This window comes from Bos javanicus, chromosome 7 (assembly GCF_032452875.1).
Source record: "Bos javanicus breed banteng chromosome 7, ARS-OSU_banteng_1.0, whole genome shotgun sequence".
Classification (NCBI taxonomy): Eukaryota; Metazoa; Chordata; class Mammalia; order Artiodactyla; family Bovidae; genus Bos; species Bos javanicus.
In genome coordinates, this window is record NC_083874.1 from 77,657,898 (window position 1) to 77,665,818 (window position 7,921).

Genomic DNA, 7,921 nt, shown 5'->3' on the forward strand with positions numbered 1-7,921 from the left:
ATTTATGGAGAGTTTCCACGTGCCTGACTTTATTATCATTATCCCATCAGGTTCATACAACAGCCCTATGAGGCTCAGAGAGTTATAGTGACTTTCTTAAGTTCTCATAGTTAGAAAAATCCTACAGGTTTTCAGGCTAATTTCAAAGTCAATGTTATTAACCACTCTAATGAAAAGGTATCAAAGTTTGTCATCATCTTTTTTTCACCCTCAAGGAGAAAAAAAAATATCTGGAGAAATAATAAAAAAAATAACAGAAATCTATTCTCTCTGCACCTCTGGAGGGTAAATTTTCTGCTCTGTGGAGTCAGAAGGAGAGAATCAGTCAGAGAAATAATAAAAATGATGACAACTGTGTCAGTTCTATAGAGAAGAGGAAAATGAATTACTTCATGGCATCAGGGTGCATTTGGAAAGTAGGAGTTCAAGGAATCCTGGAAAGAAATTTTATTTCTGAGTGGTGTGTGATCCTCTCCCCATGCCCCAGTATTAGGCCAAAAAGAATCCACTCATTCCAAACAGGGGTAGATATCCACACAACTCTTTTTCTTTCTCTCTCTCAAACTTCAGCATTAGTATGGACCCCAAATTTACCACTTGTACAACTAGACACATGAGCATTTCCAGCTGAGAAAACGAATTTTTCACACATTGCTGGAATCCTCATCCTGAGCAGACACAGCATCCTCTCCGCACATGGGCTTTCTGAGTGAAATCAGTGCTGCTGTCAGGATCCACGCTTTCAATCTATATTCATCCACACAGCATCGTATCTTCTTGGGGAGGGCATTGTCATACAGTTGAAGCTAAGGTTCTGGCAGGCTTTTATCTTGCTAGTCTATCATTACAATCCCAACTGAACCAGAAGGCCTTGGGGGGTTTTCTGTTGCTCTCAGTCAATCAGTATGGCAGATACCAACTTTTCATAAAGAACTGCTCCAAAGGAGGCAGTCACTGCATGGGGTTTCCGCTTTCAGCATCTCTTCCTCCTCCTACATAAGAAATCTGGAATAATTAATGGGGAAAAAATTAGAAGTGTTAGGTTTTGCAGTATTTGACCAGGTGACAAGTTTCAATTATTGTTTGTAACTTTCTAGTCTTCTCTGGAGCTGCTACCTATTAAACTGCTACTAAAATTAAAGTTCAGAAAGAGCTTTCTGAGCTGTATACTGTTAACTGCATCTCCTTCAGGAGACAGTATTTAGATTCTATGGGGCAAAATGATCCTAGTAATGTGAGATGCAAATAGAACTGGTTAGTTGTATGTATATATATCGCAGTATATACATTTTCCCTGTTATTATTTTTAAATTTTTTTGAACATTATTTTAGATGTATGTTTCCTGCCTTCTTAAAATATGTTGAATATAATTTAACTTTATTCTAGAGAGCTCAGAACATCACTGTGACTATCCATTAATGGTTATGGAATAATGATGCTGTATTGGATTCTATGCAATTTCATTAAGTCATGTCTTGTTATAAGCCATCATTTCTTTCATTCAGTTGTTCATTCTCTGAATTCCACTTATTTGCCAAACCTAACAAACAAACAAAAAAAATTAATGAGCCAAATCAGGCATTGTCTTTGTCTTCTTGGATTTAGTCTAGTCTGAGAGGTAGGTACAGATAGAATAAATACACACAAAAAATATAAAATTCAAATTTAATAAATGCCAAGAAGAAAAAGAACAGGATGTCATCAAGGAGAAGGATGCTGCTGCTGCTAAGTCGCTTCAGTCGTGTCCGACTCTGTGCGACCCCAGAGACGGCAACCCACCAGGCTCCCCCGTCCTTGGGATTCTCCAGGCAAGAACACTGGAGTGGGTTGCCATTTCCTTTTCCAATGCATGATAGTGAAAAGCGAAAGTGAAGTCGCTCAGTCGTGTCCGACCCTCAGCGACCCCATGGACTGCAGCCCACCAGGCTCCTCTGTCCATGGGATTTTCCAGGCAAGAGTGCTGGAGTGGGGTGCCATTGCCTTCTCCAAAGGAGAAGGATAGATTTATCTAATTCAAATGAAAGAGTTAGGGCAAGACTCTGAGGAAGGGGAATTTCCCTCATGAGGTTTTAAAAATTAGGAATTAGCTGGAGGAAAATAATAGCATGTGTAAGGGATTTAAGGTTAGAAAGACCTCAAATACTCAAAGATTAGATGAATGGAAGGCCAGAGCTACTATGAAATGATGTGGGAGGGGGATTTCAGAAGGATATTTATGTTCTTTAAATGTCTTAAGAGAAAGAAATTCTAATTAATTTCTATTGATTGATTTTTAAATTTCAGGAAAATGTCACGAATTTAAGGGGAAAAAATGATACAAAAGTAACTTGATACTCTTAAGAATGAATAAGGATTTAGGTCAAACACAGATATAATCCACAAATTACCTTTATGTTTGTTATTCATCTTCACAATTTCCCTTAAGTTATGAGGATTCCCCATGGAAATTAAAATGAGTCTGACAAGGGATAAAATAAACAAACAAAATGCCAATTGAAGCCCCAAAGTCACTACTTCTCAGATTCCCGCCTCATTAGACCTCAGGAGTTTCTATAAAGGGATTATTAAACAAATGAATTCTTATTTTAGTTCCTGTAGCATGTTGCTAGTGTGAAAACAATTTATATGTAAAACAAATTAAATTATGGTAAATTAGCATAAAGTTCAGTATTATACATCAAATTTTAAAATAGTAAAAGTGTTTGACTTATGAAAATTAAAAATAAGATGTTTTCTCAAAAAATCGCCCTCCTTTATTAGACCATATTTTTTTTTTCTTTTGGAAAAAATTATTAAAACAAAAGTATACTTGAATTATGCCTATAATTCACTTGCATTATAGATTAGTACTTAAATAAACATGTAGAAAATATTTTACTTCCTAGAAATTGATTTTCTGTTGATTTTAAAAAAAGAGAGATTCATAAGATGCATAAATTGCTTCTTAAATTCATCCCAAGCATTGAAATTCATTATCCAATTTATGGTACTCAGTATGTGTTATTCATAAAATACCCATAAAATCGATCATTAAAACTCAGAGCAATAGATTTTTTTACTAGAATGTATGTGTACTCAAGACAAAACCAATTCTAGTGCCTGCTAATACCAACGTTATTAGAAAACTTTTTCTTTGTTTTACTTTTTGAATGTAATTAGAAATTTGCTTAAAAATCCCCACTGACATGCAATGTTAATATTGGTGCAATTAATGAAATGCTAATATTTATGAATTAATTGGCAAAAATCTTGATGAAAGGAAGCTAACAGAAATCATTTATGCAGAATCTACCAGAGGACAAGATTTGTCCTTGGTGACTTGCTCATTTTGCTTTCAGAATGTTATTTAGTAAAATAGTCAGTGGTATTTCAGTAAATTCTTGGTTGAAAGAATTCTCTAAGACAAAGTTAACAAGCTAGTTTCTAACATAGATGTTAATTGGAGATGTAGGAATTGATATTTCTCAATCACTAAAATATGCAGGAATAAAAATGTGATTCTTTTTTCTACAACTCAACCTTGTCTTGAGCTTTCCTTTTCCCTAAGGGCCAAACATACAGTCTTAGTCCATTCTATGTGGACTCACTTATTTTAGGATTAAACTACTTAATTCAGTACTTACTCCACTCCCTCCACTTCTACCAGCATCTCCTCTAGATTCATCTGACTTTCTAAACATTTTGTCAGTATTTGCTAAACCTTCTTTGTTCCAATTTATTTTCCATCCACAGTGATGTGTTGTTTTCTTCTTTGGCATCTTTGTGCCACATGTGAAATTTCTACCTGTCAGCTATTAATAATCAATGTCAGAACACCACCATCTTTGGTTCCACAGGAAAACAAGTAGCAGCTCGCCTGCCCTGTTACATAGACTGGGGATAATTTGGTTAGCAGTGCTCTATCCTCCCAAACCATCTTGGTTTTAGAAACTCTCAGCCAAGTTTGGTGCCTTCTACGGTAGATAGGGGCTTCCCTGGTGATCCAGTGATAAAGAAACTGCCTGCAAAGCAGGAGACATAGGAGACGTGCATTCAGTCCCTGGGCCAGAATGATCCTCAGGAGAAGGAAATGGCAACCCACTCCGTCGTTCTTGCCTGAAAAATTCCATGGACAGAGGAGCCTGGCAGGCTACAGTCAATGGAGTTGCCAAGAGTCAGACATAGATGAGCAACTGAACAAAGACAGCAAAGAACATATAGGCAGGGCTCAGGTCCCATGTGGAGAAGGCAATGGCACCCCAGTCCAGTGCTCTTGCCTGGAAAATCTCATGGGCAGAGGAGCCTGGTGGGCTGCAGTCCATGGGGTCGCTAGGAATCGGACACGACTGAGCAACTTTACTTTCACTTTTTACCTTCATGCATTGGAGAAGGAAATGGCAACCCACTCCAGTGTTCTTGCCTGGAGAATCCCAGGGACGGGGAAGCCTGGCGGGCTGCCGTCTCTGGGGTTGCACGGAGTCGGACACGACTGAAGCGACTTAGCAGCAGCAGCAGCAGGTCCCATGTAATGTCGGTGACATTAGACTGTCTTAGAGGAATCACAGCTGAAGTACACTGAAGTATATATCTTGGTAAATATTCTTCAAAAGTTTTTTTTTTTTTTTCCTTAATTCTATTTTTGGCTTTTGTACACTGAGTCTCACATTTGACATTTTTTATTTTCTGTCCCCACCAAAGCAACTTCCATTTAGGAAACAGTGGACTCATGAAGGCCAGGCAACAAGTCAAAAATTTGCTGATCCTCAAAGGGTACATGAAGCTCCTTGGTCAGTGCTTCATGTTGTGCCATTGTTACATACTTTCTTTATCATTCTAAAACTTGAACACTAGGTCAAACTTGGAAATTAAAAAATTATAAAAGAAAGGGTGAAAGAGAAGAAGGAAGGGAGAAGGAAAGTATGCATATTAGCATGTAATCAGAAATCAGACCGTTAATATAAACCCTCAAAATATCATTAAAGTGAAAGTCGCTCAGTCATGCCTGACTCTTTGCAATCGAATGGACTATACAGTCCACGGTATTCTCCAGACCAGAATACTGGAGTGGGTAGCCTTTCCCTTCTCCAGGGGATTGTCCCAACCCAGGGATCGAACCCAGGTCTCCCTCATTGCAGGCGGATTCTTTACCAGCTGAGCCACAAATTTAGGGATAGATAGGGCAAGACAGTAAATTGAGGAAGTTACCTCCTATCTCCTTTTTACTCCTCTCCTGACAACATTCATATCTTTTTGCACAGCCTTTCCCATCTACCCAGGTTCCAGCTCCAGGTGATACCCACGGGTCTTTTAGCCATGTGTTAGATTATCATTTTATTGTTTAAAACATTTTCCTTTAGAATTTCTTTCCATGAAGCCAACAGTTACACAGTCATTAAGTCCAATCTGTATTTTAGCAAGGGCTTCTTGGTGATAAACTCATCACAAATGTACCCAAATTATTTTGAGGTACAAAGCAGGTCAATGGTGAAAGCAGTTTATGTCAGACTGGCTACCTTGTGATCACCCAAGGACATGGGTTGGACCGTCTTCCAGTTAATACGTAGGCTATGGAGAACTTAGGGAAATTGAAAGAAAGTTTATTAGTCATACAAGGGATTACTGGGAAGGGCAGGGGAAGCACAGAAATGTCCCAGAGAAATGGCCTTTATTATGGTTAAGGAGTAAGATTAGGGCATTTTCTAGGTTTGGTTTGTGATTTGTGAAGTTGGAATGTTCCAAGAGGGCCACAGCAGGGCACGTGTACCAACTTTATTATCAACCTGTCTGGATGTGGAGCTAACGGGAAAGGGGAAACTGAGGTTTAAAAGAAGTCAGTGGTATGCTTTCTTTGACAGCACATATACTAAAATGCATTCCCTAGTGGCTCAAACAGTAAAGATTCTGCCTACAATGCAGGAGACCCAGGTTCTAACCCTGGGTCAGGAAGATCCCCTGGAGAAGGAAATAGCAACCCATTCCAGTATTCTTGCCTGGAGAATCCCATGGACAGAGGAGCCTGGTTTGTCATAGCCCATGGGGTCACAAAGAGTCAGACACTACTAAGTGACTAACACTTTGATGCTGCTAAGTCACTTCAGTCGTGTCCGACTCTGTGCGACCCCATAGATGGCAGCCCACCAGGCTCTGCCATCCCTGGGATTCTCCAGGCAAGAACACTGGAGTGGGTTGCCATTTCCTTCTCCAAAGTGAAGAGTGAAAGTGAAGTCGCTCAGTCGTGTCTGACCCTCAGCGACCCCATGGACTGCAGCCTACCAGGCTTCTCCGTCCACGGGATTCTCCAGGCAAGAGTACTGGAGTGGGGTGTCATTGCCTTCTCCAAACACTTTCATACTTCATACTAAAGTTAGAATATTAGCATGGCCCCAGCATAAGGATGACATGAAGATTCATGAAGTATTCCATTGTTTTGCTTGGGACTAGTAGATGCAAATCACTATATGTGGAATGAATAAACAACTAGCATGGGAAACTATATTCGATCTCTTATAATAAACCATTATAAAAAGAATATATGTATAACTGAATCACTTTGCTGTACAGCAGAAATTAACACATTATAAATCAACAGTACTTCAATTAAAAAAAAAAAAAGTCAGTAGTCTAATACCCAAAAATAGGGTCAAACTCTATTACATTGGTCTTTACCTGCTTGGTTAGAATGCCTAGGGGCTTCTTACTCCAGAAACCAGACAGCTTCTTCAGAGACTAAATGAAGATGAAGCAAGGGGTGCTAAGAAACCAGACTGACTAAACAAACTTGGAGAACAAATATTAAGGTCCCTGCCTTCCTTTCATGGCTGCATCCTGAGCTAAATGTGGGATCACACATAGAGGAGCAGTGTGGTGATGGACCTCCATGACTCTCAGATACAGCTTTCCTAAACGGCTGCAACCCTCTAGGTGTAAAAGATCTTTTCATTCTTCTCAAACTATGTGCTAGCAGAGTATCACTATTTGTAGGGCAGGAGCAGTTATAAAACATTCATGATAGATTTCAAAATCAGGCCTTCATGTGTATTCATTCATTCATTCACATATTTTTTTTTTTCATTCATTTTTTTTTTCCAGTGAATAAGAACCTATTTAGCAACTCAGGTACTTTTCCATATGCTATGGTACATTGAGAAGCAAGTTAAGTCACCTGTTCCCATGGAGTCTGTTTTTGTGGGAGGTGACAGATTTTCTTTTTTTTTTAAGAAAAATTTCAGTTCTATTAAGTGCTATAAAGAATACTAGGTTCTATCTTAGCCTGGGGTGCCAAGGAAGGTGGATTTCGGGGGACTGATGGCTAGCCTGAAACCTGAAGCATCAGTCTAGAACGTCTTTAAAGAAGTTAATGCTTGGTGCAGGAGTTCCCATTTTTCAATTTTCGTGTTTAGCCAGCACTATATTTAATTGGCCAGATAGAAATAGGGCAGAAATTGAAAGTGGGCCTCTCTGCCTCTGTAATGAATTAAATAGTTTTCCATAGCATTAGCTGTAAATGACACTGCTGAACTCACAATTTCTTTCTTGTTTGGGCTTCATTTAAACTTCTGAATGGTATTAAGAGGTTATTAGAGATTAATCTCCAATTAGGTATTCTGATAGCCCAAGAAATTGTCAAAGGGTCCCTCTGGCCATACTTTTTAGCATTAAAGAGATATTGAATTAATAATATTTTGCCATCTCTTCAGACCTTTAAACTCCTGTGACTAATGTCCAATCATTTAGCCCACTTAAACGGAATGTCACACTGTGAGCCTTCCATTCTGAATAGGTCACCATAGGCTAGAGCTCATTAATGTTGAGTGTCCATTTCAGAAGCTGCAGCAGTCACTCAGCCCCTATGTTTTAAGAAAATAAGTAGAAAATTGTTTTCTCCCAAATGGAAGGGTTATGAAGACAGTGCCATATGTCATTATTACTGTGACTAAAAAG

At 38.9% G+C, this 7,921-nt stretch overlaps 1 non-coding gene across 1 annotated transcript; it reads left to right on the forward strand.

Moving 5' to 3' along the window:
• The first annotated feature begins 6,306 nt into the window (after positions 1 to 6,306).
• On the forward strand, positions 6,307 to 6,409 carry LOC133252195 (U6 spliceosomal RNA). Its single transcript, XR_009737822.1, has one exon. It is a non-coding gene; the product is annotated as a U6 spliceosomal RNA (small nuclear RNA).
• Positions 6,410 to 7,921: the final 1,512 nt, after the last annotated feature.